The following is a 16,892-nucleotide window of genomic DNA, read 5'->3' as shown; positions in this document are numbered from 1 at the left end:
TTCACATTGTGGTGGTTGAAAAGCTACCAGAGAAGCTGCTTGATGTTTTCTGAGTCACTGTTTTGAATTTGCTGCTAGAAACAAGCAGGGGTCTGCTGTGCTGCCATGTTTGGTGAGGTCTCAAATGGCCTATTTTTGTGCTATGATGAATTTTAATAATTGCTGTAAGTATGCTATTAGTCAAAATGAAGCAGAAAGAAACCCAATTATTGAACTAGACTGCTGTGACTGGAATCTATAGCTGATATATTAAAGCCCAACTGTCATGCTTAATAATTAACTGAACCCACCAGCGATTCTGGAAAAGAAAATGAACATTAATAATGAGTTAACTGATCATTATTTCTCTTTCCCTGTACCATTAGAACAATATCCTGCAGTATATCAATTAAACAATACAATCATTTTACATCACATCCACTCTCTGCTTTCCCCTGTACTCTTCTACCTCCTGCTTTCCCAAAACCCCTTTTCTGTAATTACTGCTTTTTTTGAAGTCTGCATTTGCTGGTCTGGGCAGGTACTGAGGGAGCTGTTGCAGGAGGCAAATCTTCTTTAATATGTCTTTTGTTTTCACCTGAACCGAAGAGGGATGATCCAACCTCCTGCAGCCCAAATATTCACCTTTCCCTGCTGCAGAACAAACTGACTCCTTAAGTTTTCCTCTTCCAAGGGGCTGCATGGCAGGGCTGGGCAGCAGCCAGAGGGCTGGGGCCCTCAGGGCAAGATGGACATAGAGGGGTGGAGCGTGTCCAGGGAAGGGTCTGGAGAAGAAGTCTGCTGAGGAGGAGCTGGGGTGTCCAGCCTGGAGACAAGGAGGCTGAGGGGAGACCTTGTGGCTCTGCAGCTGCCTGAGAGGAGGTTGGAGCCAGGGGGGTCGGTCTGTTCTCCCTAGAAACAAGTGACAAGATGAGAGAAAACAGCCTCAAGTTGTTGGATATTGGGAATGATTTCTTGATGGGAAGGACTGTCAGGCCCTGGCTGAGTCCCCATCCCTGGTGGGATTTCAGAGCTGTGTAGATGTGGTGCTGAGGGACACGGTTCAGTGGTGGCCTTGGCAGGGCTGGGGGAACAGTTTGAACTGATGATCCTTAAGGTCTTTTCCAACCAAAGCAATTTTATAATTCTATGACCCACACTGAAAGGTGCACTGATGTTGCCTGGAAACCCCCCTTTGGCTGAGTGGCTCCATGACCACGATTTTTCCAAACTGTTTTAGAAACAAATTTTTCTAGTGGTAAATGTTCTTGCAGGGAGGACAGATAGGCTTTGGTTTAGCATTTGCCTCAGTCACACACTGGGGCTGCCTCAAGGGACTCGGTTTATATCTCCGGCATCTCAGCAAGCTCTGCCAATCTTGTCCTGCAGCCCTTGCAAACATCCCCATTTTGGCTCTGCATGTGCTAATATTTGCAAGGGAGCTCTCAGAAACGGTGGAAACGTTGCACAAATTCCCAGTATTCTCTGAAGTTACAGCAAAGGTGAATGTTCCCCAGGCTGTGCCCAGGGAGGGGGAAGCTGAATGTAGAGGAGAGCTGCCCTCTGAATTTCTTGGAGGTCCTTGGTGCCCACCAGAGGCCTTGGGATAAGCTGGATCTTTCTGTACATTTACCTTTTTTGTTTGATTTTGGTTTTTATTTGAGGAGGAGACTGAACTCTCCAAACAGGAACCTGGACTTGATGATGTCAATAAGAGCTTATCAAACACAGGGCAGTGCCCACGGCTGATCCCTGGTCCCCAGGGGGCTGGATGTGTCCTTTGCTCTTCATGATTAGGGGGCTGAGTGTGCACATCTGTGTTGGAGCCACCTTTGCTTCTTGGCATCCTACAAAAGGCTGCGTGTGCTTGGGCAGGAGCCTTCACTCCTCTTCAGAGGGAGGTGTCAGCCAGCAGGGCAGGGAGCTCAGCCCCATTCAGGGGGGCCCCAGGATTTCCCTCAGGGGGTGCAGCCCCACAGCAGGGATGAACATCTCTCTGCCCCTTCCTCTCCTGTGCTTGCAGCTCATTTTCTAGACTATGAAACCCCTTGGGGCTCATTCTGCCTGGTCCTCACGCAGGCACAGGTTCAGCACAGTTCAGAGTGGATAAAACCAACCTGAAGGCTTTGCAGGATGGAGACTCCTACTTTTTTTGCCTTTTTTATAAGATAATTCTACATCAAAGTGATTCAAGGACCAGTTCTAACAGAAGTGGTTCCTGAAAGTGTTACTTGTGGACATACATGAGATAGAAAGGCTTTACCAGGACCTTTGCTAGATACAAAAGTCCAAGTGCAACTGTAGAATGTTATTTAAAAAAAGGAGAGAGGCATTATTATTTAAAAAAGGGAGGAAGAAAACAGTTTGCAAAGGGGAAAACCTCTGTTATAATCCTTGCAAGAGACATGTTGGGAAATGGCTTCTAGTGCTTGCATGAGAAGCCCCAGCTGCAGTAACCAGCTCCCACAAACCAGCCCCATCCCTGCAGGTCCCTGGGGCTGGTGCTGGGCCCTTCACCTCTGGTGCTCAGGGACAGGGGCAGTGAATTGTCTCCTGTGGTGCTAAGACTAAGGACAGAAGTACATTTCTACATGTGTAAAATTATTCTTCCAGATCTGGGCCTACGTTTTAAGCTGTGTGTGTGTTTTATCTTGGTATTCCTAATCAGACTTTTTGCTTTCTGGGGTGTGTTCTGGGACTTGCTGCTGCTGCAGTCCTTGTGCACACTGATAATTTCAGTATGGGCAGATCAAGGGCTTAGAAATGGGACTTGTAAGTAGAACTTTCTGCATGGCAGCACCACCATTCTAAACATTTTCAAAAAAAAACTCATTTATGCTGTGCATTAAAATTACAAGGATTTCAAGGGGTTTAGCACACCCTTTAATGCATAAAAAAGGAGAAAATTATCCTAGATCACACATCACTGGTCTATGCAAAAGGTCTCTGAGATTTGATCTAGTTTACATGCACTTTTTTATTCCATGTGGAAAACTGATGGAAAAGCTTTTGTTCTTTGGAACTGTGTCCCTGTGGGACTGGTGAGGCAAGTCTGTGTGCATCTGAGGGTCTGCCTAAAGGGAAAAGGGATTTCTTGGAGGTAGTTGAGCAAAAAAAATTTAACTTTGGATCTAATTTGGCACTAAGTGTTTAGATGGTTGGGGAAAAAATGGTTTGATATCTTTTCTGGAGCTTCGAGCTCAATGTGTTAACCATTTTGTGGCATTGCAGACGTACAATGGAAAATATACTTGGGACAAGACAGTATTATCTACTTAGTATTTAATATATATAACCTATATTAGGTATAGCTATACTTATATACCTATCATTATCTACCTAATACTGTAGTGTTGTCTGTAATTCTGTCTCTCTGTGGGGTGGATGTTGCAGATCAGCCTGTAAAGATTGTTCTGTTCCTGGTGTGTCCTGGCTGGTGTGTCCTGCTGGTCCCATTGCAACGTGCTGGAGGGGATGGAGATGGGGATTCCCACCATGGCCTGAATCCTCCCTTGGTCTCACGGTCCTGCACAAGTCACTGCCAAGCTCAGGCAGCAGGGAGGTTGTGGAAATCCCAGCCTGGCCTGCAGAATATGCCCCTGCTGGGGAGGTTGCACGTCCAGGAGGGAAAAGCTGAGCTTGCTCCAGGAGCTGCAGCAGCCCCTGTTGTGCAGCAATCAGTGAGGGAAGGGGGGGATTAATCACTTTTCTGAAGGGTGTGAAGCTCTAGCTCAGAGTTTCAGGTTTTTCAAGGAAATCTGGCCCCAGAGGTCAGCTTCTCCTTAGCACAAGAACTACTTCCAGTGCTCACCTTTTCTGACTGCAGTAAGTTAAGTGATGAAATAGCAGAAAAGCACCTGGGGAAGAAGTTGTCCTGCAGCTTGGGAAAGACTGAAAGAAACCCCTGGATTTATGACTTGGTTGTAACACTGAGGGAGGAGGGAATGCTGCTTCTGGGTGGGAAAGAGACATCAAGGTGTCTTTAGAATTAAAAGGATTAAATGTTAGTTGTATTTAAAGCTCTCCTTGAAGCTGAAGGCAGCTATACTACTATTCCTAACAGTTTGGAGCAATAAGTGACTCACTGGATTGGAGGATATTTACTCACTAAGTTCCTTTAGATGCATCCCCCTGATGCTCACGTTATCTGACACTTTTCATTTCTCTGTCTTTTAACAGGAACCAAAGTACAAGTCTGTAATCCAGGAACCATTGCCAAGGAGATGATTATTCATTAACTTGGGGTAAGGAAAAATGGGCTTAGCAACATCTAAGATCTCTGGGGGAAGTTTCTACATTAATTTCCTGTCAAATTCCTGTTGGCATTCTGCGTAAGCATTACTCCAAATTAATAATGCAAAATAACCAGAAAGTAGCAGGAACCCCAAGGAGAACACTGCAATTTTTAGCCAGAATGGGTTTAATTTATATTGTTTGATGCATCCATTGCCCCTGCAACCTGCTGAACTATTTCTGGCACGGGTACCTGAAAAATGACTTCACTGTGCACTTTATATAGGAACTGTAGCTAAAAGACATTTTCTCTCTCAATTAGAAATGGTGGAATAATAATTGCTAATAACCTTTTTGATTAGTTTTCACCATCATTGTTGAACATAATTCTTATGAATAAATGCCTTCATTAATAGATCAGCTTCACAGAATATAAATAATTTGAGATACTTCTCCCTGTCAGTCACTGAATAAATGATTCTTGAATATTTCTATTCATCAAGACAGCTGCGTTCGATTAAGAAAATCATATAAAACCATAGTTCAGGGAAAGACTCTTAATTCTTTTAGGAACCCACAGGGAATATTCCTCTCATATCAACATTTTTACAGATCCAGTCTTTTCACCTGGAAGCACTGTGCTCTGAGTGTAATTTGTGGAAATCTCCAGAACTTTGGGGATAAACCAACTCGTGTGTCTGGAGCCCAGCTCTGCTGAGCCCCTGGGACGCAGCTGGGTGGTGTGGAGCTGGGGGACCCTGCCACTGCCTGGGCTCTGCCTGGGCTTGATGCTCTGAAGTAGGTATTTTTGCTCCTTGGAGCCATGTTTAAGTGCCTTCAAGTGCAGCAGAACTTGAGCACATCCTTCTCTGAGGGAAGGCTGTGGGAACTTGGGCCGCTCCCGAATGCGGGAGGGCCGGTGCTGCTGTCTCTGCCTGTCCCAGGGCTGGATTTCATCCTCCTCTTGCACTGAAATTCCTCCATAATAACTGTACAAATTAATGACTGTTTGGCAATGAGGGCTAAGGAAAATTCATTGCTTAAATCTTGGAAGAATGTCTGATTCTAGCAGCACTTTGACAGTACCCCCAAAGCAGATAGACCCATTATAACTTTCCCACACTGAAGCAGGTTCACATTTGAGCGTTTGGCATAGTCTCCTCTTAATCCTTCACCTAATCACTTAAAAAAGGAGCCAATATAATTTTGACTTTTAAACTGTAGTAATCCTCTTTGCATTTCAAGGGTCTGCTCCCTCGTTTTTACTCCTGTGACTAATCATTCATCCATTTCTTGCTGATAAACACCAGCCAGTGTGGTTGGTGGCAGGAATTAATGGAAACCATAAATTACTTCTTGTCTGCGGTGATTCTTCACTTTGCAGTCCATCTGGGAGACTAAATTCCTCAACAGTGCAGCGTGTCAAGGGCTGAGAATGTCTTTGTTCTGAGTGGAGCTGCAGCACCATAACCACTTCAAAGGTGTATAAAGAGTGAGCTGGCCTTAAAGCTCCAAGGAGATGCACCAGCAAGCGCTCCAGACTCCCAGCAAGGAATGCAGGATGCAATGGTCAAGCTAAGTGAGGAAAAAAGGGGCCAAATACCATTCATGAAAGAAACAAAAAAAATGTATGTTCCAGTAATATCTGAATTCCATTAAATTAGGTAACTCAGTTGGAGATTGAAAACATGTAATAGCCCAATCAAAGAAGAAAACCTCTTACACCCATGGAGGACCCTCAGTTAGCAGGTGTGGAGGTGAGTGGAGCATCATCCCTGAGGTGTTTTTCCATCTCCACCAACTCTTTGGCTGCAGCCATTCCCTGGCAGCTTTGAGGACCTCAGCAGGCCAAACAACCTAAAGGGGAAAAAACCCCTCTGGCTTTTCCAATAGTTGAGGGCAAACGCTGCAACAACAGGAGCTGCCTGGGAAATACTTCCCTGCTGGTCCCTGGGAGGTGCCCGGAGGGAGCCCTGCCTCCCAGCCTCTCTGTAAGTCTGATCAACAGCTACAGGAGGTCTGGTTGCTGCTGTTTGTTAAATGTTTCATGTATTTTATTTGGGTCAGGCTCTGTGTGCATTCCCGGGTGCTTCCCCGCAGGAGCAGCCCGGTGCTCCTGGCACCACGTTCCTCTGCTGCAGGGGCAGCTGATGGTGACTCTGCAGCTCCTGTGTGCCCTGCAGCAAGACGAGGTCAGCAGGGAGATCTGAAGAGCACAGGAGCCCTGGCTGTGAAGGGAGAAAAAAAGAAAGAAAAAGGCAAAAAGGCCAAGCCCAGTCTTGTCTAGCAGAGAGGGCCTTGGGATCAGACAGCACTCGTGGCTCTGTCAGCTGCATGAACTTCCAGCACTAGGTCCCAAAATAGGTCTTGAAGTCATTTCATGAACTGCTGACTCAATAGGAAACATGTAACTTCTCTTTCTAATAATCACGATTTTTTTCTTGTATGTTTCTCATTCTTTAGGTACAATATCTTTCATGTTGTATCTTTAATAACCTCATCCAGTGGAAAGTGTCCCTGCCCATGTAGGGGGTTGGAACTAAATGATATTTAAAGTCCCCTTCAACCCAAACCATTCTATGATCCTATATAAAACTTGACAAGAGCATGGCATATTACCCAAAGGTGGTGCCTAGAGATGCAACACTGTCCTGTGCTCTGGCAGGTGCTCTTTTGTCCCCAAAGATGTGGGGGTTAGACTGGAACACAAGTACACAATATGCTCTTACAAACTGTTGTGCTGTGGTTTTGGCTCACATAGTCACACTGGTTTTGCATTCAATTTTTAATGTGTTCTCTGTGTAATTATTCCCTGTATAGGTTTTTGTGATTTTCAATTTGAATTGTTTTAATCACTCAATGAGCATACTGAGAAAATTCTGTTTACAATTATCTTAAAGAACTTAGAGAGGTTTTTTGCTCTTTCCAGTGGATCCTGATGTAATATTACATATGAGACATTATTTCTATCACTTTGCCAATGTTACAAATCAGTGACAAATTCCATGGGTATTTAAAAAAGAGGTTATTCTGAGCTTATGTCTCAGGAATATCAAATGACATTTCATAAACAGACAGCATCTCTAATTATGCCTTTATCCTGGGTCACTGCTTTTTAAGGACCTTTATTTGGATGAACAAACCAGTGAAAAGAGCAGCCAGCTGCCCACAAAGAGCTGATGGTTATCTTTGCCAATCTGCTTACCTTGGGGAAGACACATTTACCTGCTGCTTTAGGAGGGGCTCAGGATAAGCAATTATTAATTAAACTTGGGCTTTTTCCCCCCTCAGGTTTTTGTAAGTTAAAAGAGAAATGTCTCTCCCAGATTTACCAAATCAGAATCAAAACTGAAGTTCCAGTTGCTGGGAGAAGGGCAGTTCTGTTCAGGCAGCTCTGAAGGTGGAGCAGCCTGTGCAAAGAACTGGTCGATCCAGAGACAACTTGTGAATGAGGGAGAGAAAAACAACCACCCAACCATTTATACTGAAATTATGTGAGATTACTTTGAGGATACTAAGAAATAAAAATAAACCAGTTAAAACAAAGCCTTGAGCTGCATGGGGTGCAGGGAAGCTGCCTCACCCTCTCTTTGGAGGCACAGCTTCTGCTCTATCCAAACCATTGGGCCCCTCAGTTCCAGAAGGACAGGGAACTGCTGGAAAGAGTCCAGGGCAGAGCCACAGAGATGCTGAAGGGAGTGGAACATCTCCCTGATGAGGAAAGGCTGAGGGAGCTGGGTCTCTTGAGCTTGGAGAAAAGGAGACTGAGGGGTGACCTCATCAGTGTTTACAAATATGTAAAGGGTGAGTGTCAAGAAGATGGAGTTAGGCTTTTCTCAGTGATGACCAGTGATAGGACAAGGAGTAATGGATACAAATTGGAGCATAGGAGGTTTAAGGTGAGTATCAGAAAAAATTTTTTCCTGTGAGAGTGACAGAGCACTGGAACAGGCTGCCCAGAGAGGCTGTGGAGTCTCCTTCACTGGAGACATTCAAACCCACCTGGACACGTTCCTGTGTGATGTGCTCTGGGTGACCCTGCTCTGGCAGGGGGGCTGGACTAGATGATCTTTCGAGGTCCCTTCCAACCCCTAGGATTCTATGATTCTATGATTCTGCAGGCTGTGATTGCAGTCTCGTGGAACAGGATGGGGGGGAAAAGAGATTACCTGCAAGGTACTGTGGGTTAGACTATCCTGAGAACTGGTCAGATAATGCTTGCCATGATATGGACCTTTTGAGCATGGCTCCTGTCTCCCCAGTGATCAAGTGCATCACTGGTCTGGTGGACTGGGTGTAACCCTTGCTCCTGAGAAGTGGGGAGGGTGAATTCCAGACAGTGTCTTAAGAGAGGACCTCACTGACACATTAATTTGATGATAACTCTTAGATGTGTTTCCCAGGCAACAAGGAAATGGCTGTGCTGTCTTCCACTCTAAGTAAAGACAAACCAAACACTTAATAGATGACTAAAATGGAACAAATATTTCAAACTCGCAAATACCAGTGAGAAGAAACTAATTATGTAAAGTAAAAAGGCAAATTATAATGAAATTAAGGAGAGAGGAAATTCATGTTTTATATCAGAAGTGTTCACAGACTGACATACTGGGCTGTGGTGAAAACTGCTCAGAAGTCAGCACTTGCACTGCTGGGGAGGCTGCAGAGCTCTGCCTGCTGGTTTACACCAATTAGCAGCATTTTTTTAATATTTCTGCATTAGCAGGAAAATGCCAGAGATGCCCCAAGCATTTAATTTTTGAAACCTTGAAGGAAGAGGTGGGTACCACCAAGGGGCTCCCACTGAAGCACAGTCCCAGTGTTTCTTGGTGGGGGTTTTCCTGTCCATCTCATGCTGCCTGGTGGAAAACAGAGCTCAGAGGTGGTGGGAGGTTGGTGCTGGTGATGCAGGTGGCTGCAGCAGCCTCAGGTCAAGCGCAGCCCATGACATGGAGCTGCCCCAGAGCCCAGTGTCCTGGAGAGCCCCAGATGCAAACGTGGCTCACAAAAGCCAGCTTCCCAAATCCTGCCCCCCTGCCTGTAGCTGTGCTGTCCTCACAGGAACAGTCTCCTCTTGCTGCAAGTGAAAGATGGGTTTGACTGCTCTTCCTCACCGTGTCTGGTTACAGCTGGGCTGGCAGCTCTCTCTTTGAGGATTGTTTTTGACTGGCTGCTAACTTGAAAACCATAGTTATCTCAGATTTCAAGTAGATGATAGGCTGGATCAGTTGTTATGTGCCAATATTTGATAACTAGTATGGGAATTTGGAAGAGAAACTAGGGTTATACTGTCAGCCCCATTGTAGTGTTGGAGGAAATGGGCTCTTGATCATTTTTTCAAAGTGAATAAAAGTGGGAGGCAAACTAGCTTGCCAAGAGGAATAGTTAGCAATTAATGAAAAATAGCTCTGCTCTTTGTAGACTTTACAGATGCAAGGATGGGACAAAGATTTTTTTGGTCCTGATTCAGCAGGTTCATGAGGGTCACACAATTCACAGCACAAAGCACTGGCCTGACCTGCAGAGCCACGGAGCTGCAGGAAAGCCTTTGATCTCTGCTGTGCCTGCCAGTTGGCCACTGCTGGGCCAGAAATGCCTCTGCTGTTAGTGGGGAATGGGAATGTGATAAAGAGGGATTTCAGGACATGCTCTGTGCAGAGCCTCAGCTTTCCTCTGCCTCCAGAAACCTTTGTGGCTCTGGAACCAGCTGTATGGCAAAGCTTTCCGTAGCCACCTCCTTCCTCCAGACATCCTACTTCTCCATACACCACATGAAGAAAGAAGCAAAACCAAGCCCAAAGACCCTCAGTCAAGTTGTATTCAAACTGCTGCAGCCACAAAACGTTTCCTGGAGCTGTATGGACAGAATAAGGAGACACCCATAATTCACATGGCTGGTGCCCTAGGGTGCCTCAGCTGCCAGCAGTGACAGTGGTGGCCATGTCCTCCCAGTATTGCCCAGGATGGGGTCAGCTTGCAAGGATGGCCACCGTGCAGTCAGCCTGCAGCAAGGAAAATAGGTGAGTGTGCCCAGGAGTTGCAGGGGGTCACAGGGCCAAGTGCCCTGTGTGCACGAAGTACATTTTAAAGGTGCTTGTTCTGGTGAGTCAGCCAGGCAGAGTTCCTCCCAGGAGCTAAGCAGTGAGGGAGGAGAGGTGCAAAATACAGCCTGAGAGGCTGCAAGTCTAATGAGACCCCACCACCCTACACAGGGCTGGACCTGAATGCAAGAAAAGGACATGAGGGACTGGCTCCCTGCCCTGGGTGTCCAGGGACAGCCAAGAGGCAGTGAGCTGCTAGGGACAGCCTTCATTGGCACTGCTGTTGAGGGCAGCAGAGAGAATTAGGTAAGGGACATAAAAGGAGGAGAGGGATTGTTTGGAGGAAATGAGAACTGGAACTCTCCTGGGGCACTGGAAAGGATTCTGGAGCACCACTTCTCAGCTGAGCCTAGAAATGTCAGGGTGAGGAACACAGCCACTGTCACAGTGCTGGGATGAGGGTGACTCTGGGAATGGATTATTGACCTAACTGCCCTCAACTTGTTCTTTGTCTTACCAAAACATCTCCTCTTTATTTTGCTGCAGGCAGCAGCCTGATTTCTGAGGTCTTGCAGAGAGCTGGCTACTTGGAAATGGGAACTAGACCTGATAACCCTGGACTTACTGAAGCTGTGAGTACTCTGGTCAAATACAACTGTTAATGCACATCATATATGGAGGAATGAAAAATCTGGTGGGTTGTTGGGATGGTTGTTTCTTTTGTTCCTATGAGATGTTAATCAGTTTGATCAAGTGCCTTCAACTCTAAGTTGCCCTTCTGACTCTTGTGACTGGTTAGACCAAAGGAAAGACAAGAAGGCCACTTCTGCATCTTGGGAAAACCCACTGGTATTTAAACTAATGCAGAAAAAATTCTTAAAGTAACGTGGGTGAGAGGAGGGCTGTGCCTTTGAATCTGTCTCCCAGCAGGAGCTGCAGAGCCTGGGAGGAGCAGGAGGGTCCCCACAGGGGCTCCTGGAGCAGGTGTGCAGGTGCTTAACTGCCCTGGTGAAACAGGCACCTCTGGCTGGTACTGATTACTCATGTGTGTGGAGAGCAGTTCCATGGCACAATCATCCACGTCTCCATGCTAAGTTCCTGCTTAACAAGGCTCCCAAGAATTGCTCCTCACCTCCAAGTGAAAGGAGCTGAGTGGGTGTGTGATGTAGCAAACATCTCTCCCATGCCAAGGTCTCCGGGCTGTGAAGCCCAGAGGGGTTTGGTGCCAGCAAAGGCTGTTTTGGTTTGCATAACAGCAGCATTAACCATGAAGGAAAAACCCCAACATTTTTGAGCTCCAGTTGCAAGTTTACACTGTGCTGAGTGTCTTTCCATTGCACAACAGCATGGCAAGCTTCTCTGGGGTAAAGATGGAGCAATGCTTCATTTAGCTCTCCAGGAGCAGAATAAACCACATTTATTTTTCACGCCGCAGAAGGATTTATGGGAGATGGTGACATGCTTGTGTCTGTCTGTCAAGGTCACACCAGCAGCTTCAGCATTTTTTCAGCACACCTCTTTAGAGTACAGTTGTTAACTGATTTGTCATCTTTGTCTTACCACAAAGTTTTGTTTTGCACTTCAGGGATCTACTCAAACAATCGCATCTCCTTATTTATGAAGATGATGAGGTATGGCTTCCATACATATATACCCAAACTGCAGCTACTGGAGTGTCCCTCATCTTACAGGGGCAATGCCACCAACTCCTGTACTGATTTAATATTTTTATGGGGTTTATAGTAATGCTCTTTCCACACCAGGTCCAGAAAACTGAGTATACTTTTCCGTACACTTTGTATTGCATTATAAAAAGGAACTCATTGCTCTGGACATGAAATTCAGTTTACAAAACAATGTTCCTACTGCAACCAGGGCTGCCAAGCAAAATATTTGCCTATTTACTGCTCTGACAGTCTGGCAGTTGGAATGGGGTAGGTGGTAGTGCAGCCATAGCGTTTACCTTTGTTAAATAGTAAGGTCTTGAAAGAGGATTAGATGTATTAAATGCCTTGCAACCAGACTGGAGGGTCGAGGAGAGAGCTGAGGTTCAGGGTGGCCAAGAGAATTACTATGGGAAATTGGGTAGAAACAGAGAAAGCAAGAAAGAAAATAAATTAGATCAGTCAGCAGCAGATAAAATCCTTGGGGAGTGATGCAACCTGAAAGTAAGATTGGGACCAAAGCAGGGAAATGAGAGAACTGAATGAAACCTCTGGGTTTGCACTGTTAAAGCTTTTGTCTTTTATCCAGGCCGTTTAAATAACTGTGGAGAATCTAATAATCACCTGCATTTTCACTAGAAATAGTTCTTGGGTTTTGTTGCTGAAAAAATGATGTATTAAAAAATATTTAGGATTATTTCAAGCCCTGCCTGGTTTTTGAAGGTGAAAATTTAACAAAGGCAGAATCTCAGTCTGTGCTGGTTACCCTGCCCTGCCCTTTCCTCCCTCCCAACTGCTGAGCACAAGGAGCTTCAGGAGAAAGAGCTCTGCATGGTTTTCATTAGGCAGAAGGGTTAAGTGAGTTTTTTCTACAGATCTTTATTGCTAGGGTATGACAAGGAAGGAATCCAGCTTGCCTTTCAGATCCCAGTTTTGGTTTTGTAGTCTTAGCAATAAATTAAAAAAAAAAAAAAAAAAAAAAGAAAGAAAGAAAAAAAATCCCCCTGTGAACTGTACACACATTAGCATTTCCCATGGATTTCCAGACCGTTATGAAACCCCACCAGGCCAGCTTCCCAGTGTCAAACTGCTGAGTGGAATTGCACTGGAAAAAAGAGGTCAGTACCAGGAGATCAGAGCTGGAAGAGCAGCACCGAGGGCCTTGGTGGAGCTGCCTGTGTGGAACAGGGGCTGTGCAAGCCCAGCTTCACCTCTGCCACCACCAGCTCTGCTGCTGGGCAGGGTCAGGCAGGTCAGCTTCAAGAGTTGCATGAAAAGCTGCTTTAAAATCGCTAATATTTGTGAAAAGGCCCAAATCTATGCATTCTTCTGAAAACAGGCATGCAAGTTCATACAGACACTGCTGCTGTCCTCACCACAAGGTTCAGCAGCTTGTCAGTAGAGGCTGTGAAGGGAAAGAGAATTGCAGCTCAACTGGAGGTGATCAGTTCCTGACCACCTTGTGTGCTAACTCCTGCTGAGTAACGATCCTGTTTTCTGGTTCCTTCATCACAACAAGCACATCAGACTCTTCACGTTGAGCACCTGCTGCTGTTCTTCAGGTAAGAAGCTTCAGGCTTGATGGAAGCTGACTGGACTGTAACCCAACCACATTAACATCTTGGTAAGAGGTCAGGCACAGCTGACAAGCACTGGTGAGCGAGGCAAACTAGTGACTGTTATGTTAAATCAACTAGCAGCAGCAGGCAGAACATGCGATTCATTATGTAGCCCCATATGATTTTTTCGAGTTCCAAAAACTCTTTAACTCCAAAAAAAATGGACAGTAGGAGGAGGCTTTTAGTTAAAAGAAATCCTGAGGTTTGACAAAGCAGAAGAAAAGGGGAGTGTGGCTCCTCGGGCAGGGCTGTGCTGCACAGGCAGCTGCTGGGTGGGGATGCTGCTGCAGACACGGGGGGACCCTGCCTGTGTGCAGCTCTGCCTGCCGCGGGGAAGCTGCTTTGCTGACTCTACATGAATGCAAAGAACTTGTTCCAGGGGGTTCCAGGAGCCGTGCAGCCTGCAGCCAGTGAGGGACTGTGCTGCAGATGCCTGTTCTGATCCCCTCTGCCTTCCGTGAGCCTGGCAGGGACCGGAGCGGCCTCGGCTGCTTCTTCTCAAGCTGCGGTCACTGCTGCCTCAGATGGTGGCCAGTCACTTCCAGTGGGCTGTGGGTAGTTAGTGAAATTAGGTGTTTGGAAAAACTCGATAATATAAAAGATTACTGGAACATTTCTTGGATCAGACTACTGCATTACTCATGCATCATTAATTCTCAACGTTTTCAGGGAACATTTCTTCATATTGGGCCGTATTCCGTTAAAGAGACACAAAGCAGCTTGCCTAGCTGGAACCACCAAGGGGAATGCACCATCAGCTGAGCAGATCCACCTCCTGAGGGCAGGCAGGAGACCAAGGTGGGACTGGTGCTGCAGGAGAGACTTGTTTGGCTCAGGCAGAGATCTTGGGATGTTCTGTCGTGCGCTGTTGTGTCTGCATGTTTTATTGGCCCAGAACTGCAATATCTCATTGTTAATGCTCAGATTGCTCCACTCCCATGTAGGATTTTGTTGTCACAGCTGACCAACTTAATGCTCTGCTCAGCATTCCTTCTATAACTAAAACCACTACCAGCTTGGCCTGCAAGCCTGAGTTTGGAGGGAGTGCAGCCTCAGTACTGATGGCATGGGGACTGCAGCTGCATTCATTTGCTCTGGTTCTAGTTTCTGATATTGCAGGGAGATTCTCCCCTTTTCCAGGCTTCGAGCTGCCTGGGCATTTTCTCAGCATTTGTTCCTGCTCTGCCAGAAGTGCAAACCGAGTTTCAAGCAAGCCTCACTTCTCTTTACATCTGTACATCATGATGTTACCTACTGTTCTACTGCTCGTGTTCAGCTCCTGTGACACTGATCGTTGTGCACAAGGCTTCTTAGCTGGAAAAAGTTTGGAGCATGTCAGTAACCAGCTGCTTCACTAGGTTATTTTTCTGGACAGGTGGTGCCCTGCATTTTAAGGTTGCCTTGAGATGCAGCATGGAACTGGCAGCAGAAAAATGGAGCCCAGGCAGTGGCTGGTTGGAGCTCATCTCGGGTTCCCACTGCCTCATGCCTCCTTCACAGTCCCTGAAGGTCTGTGCTTCCAGTGGAGGAGGTGGCACCCCATCCCTGACAGTTCCATCAGCTGGTCCTTTTGATTCAGTCTGAGCTGGTGGGAATAGCTGACCAGAGCCTGCCTCTGGGATCTGCTTAGGACGTAACCCTTGATTAATGCAAACCCAAGCACCCCTGTGAAGAAAGGTTTAGAATTCTGCCTTGTCTTCTTGAGCCAAACACCAGCTGGTGTTGGAGCGTCTGCCCAGCATCCATGGCACTGCTCAGCAGGGCTCAGAAACAAACCTCCTGCTAACTCCAACTCCCCAAGCTCTGAGGGGGACTCTGCTTTGGAAGTTGCAGGATGGAGCAAAGAGTAGGACAGGCTGGATAAGCCATGTAATCCCTGGGGACGTTCCTCTGCAGCAGAGTGAATTTTGCTGTACAAATTTTTCAGCTTTACTTGCTCTTGCATTTTGGGGAGTCCTGTTCTCTTTTTTCTTTTTTTCTATTTTTGTGCAATTACTTTAGAGATTCCTGCTGGCTTTATGCAGAATTTTGAAAGGAAACAATACATTTACTTCTGGAAGCTGATGGTTCTTTGTAATGGAACTGATTTCTTGAAATAAAACCAATTTTCTGTTTCATCCTTCTCGTGCATTATTTCTCTTTCTGTATTATGCAAAGTAGTTCTTTACAGAAATTGTGCTCTTGTGTATAATGTAACAAGTAGACTTTAAATAAGATATTTTTGGCTGGCTACAACATGGGATTTGATAAGGTGAGCTCTGGGGAGTTACTGCTTTGGGAAGCACCGTGAGGGCAGGTGAGCCAAACTTTTCAGTGCCCCTGCCAGAAAGCCCCAGTGGCAGGGGGGCTGTGGGAGCTGGGAAACCAGCCCTCCAGGGCTAGAGCCTGCTTCACATTTAAGAGTTGTCAGCATCGAGACTTCTGTGTGAAACCTGAAGGGGGGGAAGGCTGTTCAACACCACGACTTGACAAGCTAGGAAATTCAATTGCTCTGTTTTCCAGCAATTTTCTCGTCTCTGGCATGTCAGGTGGGTGTTAATGCTTTCAAGTTGTTACCACCACAGGGACTCGGCTACAAAGGACAGAGAAGTCTAAGCAGGATCTCAACCCCAGGCAGGCAGCTGGGAGGGCACCAAGTGGAGCTGCTGGGGGAAGGGAGCCTGTGATCCTGCAGAGCTCCATTGCTGCCCTGGTAGGGGGAGGAGAAAAGAGAAAGGCAAATAGCAATGGAAGCAGTAAACATTTTACAAGGGAGGTCAAACCCGCTTTATTGTTTTTATCAGTTGGATTAGAGTGAACAATGCTACACGCTGGGGGTGTTCCTGCAAATATCTGGCAGGTCTTGGTGTGAGCTGCGAGGGGGAGCTCAGCCTGGAGGGTCAATGGCTGGTGCTGTTTCCTTAGCAAAGGCAGCTCCTTTGGTTTTCTCAGCAGCTTTTCCAAGCAGCACTCCTTCCTTTCCCATCTTCTCTCTGAGGGGTTCAGAGCATGTTGAGCATATCTAAGCACACTGGGTTTTTTGTATCCCAGGAGCTGGCTTAGACGTATCATGATTTTAGATATCTAGATCTCTTTTACTTCAGGGAGGAGAAAAGGTAAAAGATCTGCTATTCTGACACTACTCAAGGTAAAGCCATGCATGGTAACCTGCAGAGATTTCTGAGGACCTGCCTTGGAGCTGACACTGAAGCTAGAGGTGGCCATGGGACCAATGTGAGACCTGCCCTGTGTCTGCACAGGAGGTTGGCCTGAGCTCCAGGGCCCCCCAGAGCCACTGGGGCAGTGACCAGCCCGTGGAATGCCCGTGCTGACCTGGGGACATCCAGCACCTCTGGAGTTTGCCTCTCCCCTGCAGC

At 46.5% G+C, this 16,892-nt stretch overlaps 1 long non-coding RNA gene across 4 annotated transcripts; it reads left to right on the top strand.

The window, feature by feature from the left end:
• The first annotated feature begins 4,183 nt into the window (after positions 1–4,183).
• LOC127388212 (uncharacterized) lies at positions 4,184–15,653 on the top strand. 4 transcript variants are annotated; one of them, XR_007890336.1, is made up of 5 exons: positions 10,273–10,676; positions 10,800–10,885; positions 11,839–11,884; positions 13,257–13,479; positions 14,206–15,653. It is a non-coding gene; the product is annotated as an uncharacterized LOC127388212 (long non-coding RNA). The 4 variants fall into 4 exon arrangements; XR_007890335.1 differs by lacking the exons at positions 10,273–10,676; positions 11,839–11,884 and adding an exon at positions 4,184–4,223; XR_007890334.1 differs by lacking the exons at positions 10,273–10,676; positions 11,839–11,884 and adding an exon at positions 9,663–10,232.
• The last annotated feature ends 1,239 nt before the right edge of the window (positions 15,654–16,892 follow it).

Source organism: Apus apus, chromosome 9, assembly GCF_020740795.1.
Source record: "Apus apus isolate bApuApu2 chromosome 9, bApuApu2.pri.cur, whole genome shotgun sequence".
In the NCBI taxonomy this organism is placed as follows: domain Eukaryota; kingdom Metazoa; phylum Chordata; class Aves; order Apodiformes; family Apodidae; genus Apus; species Apus apus.
The sequence above is the reverse complement of the archived record's forward strand: the minus strand, read 5'-3'. Positions and strand labels throughout refer to the sequence as shown.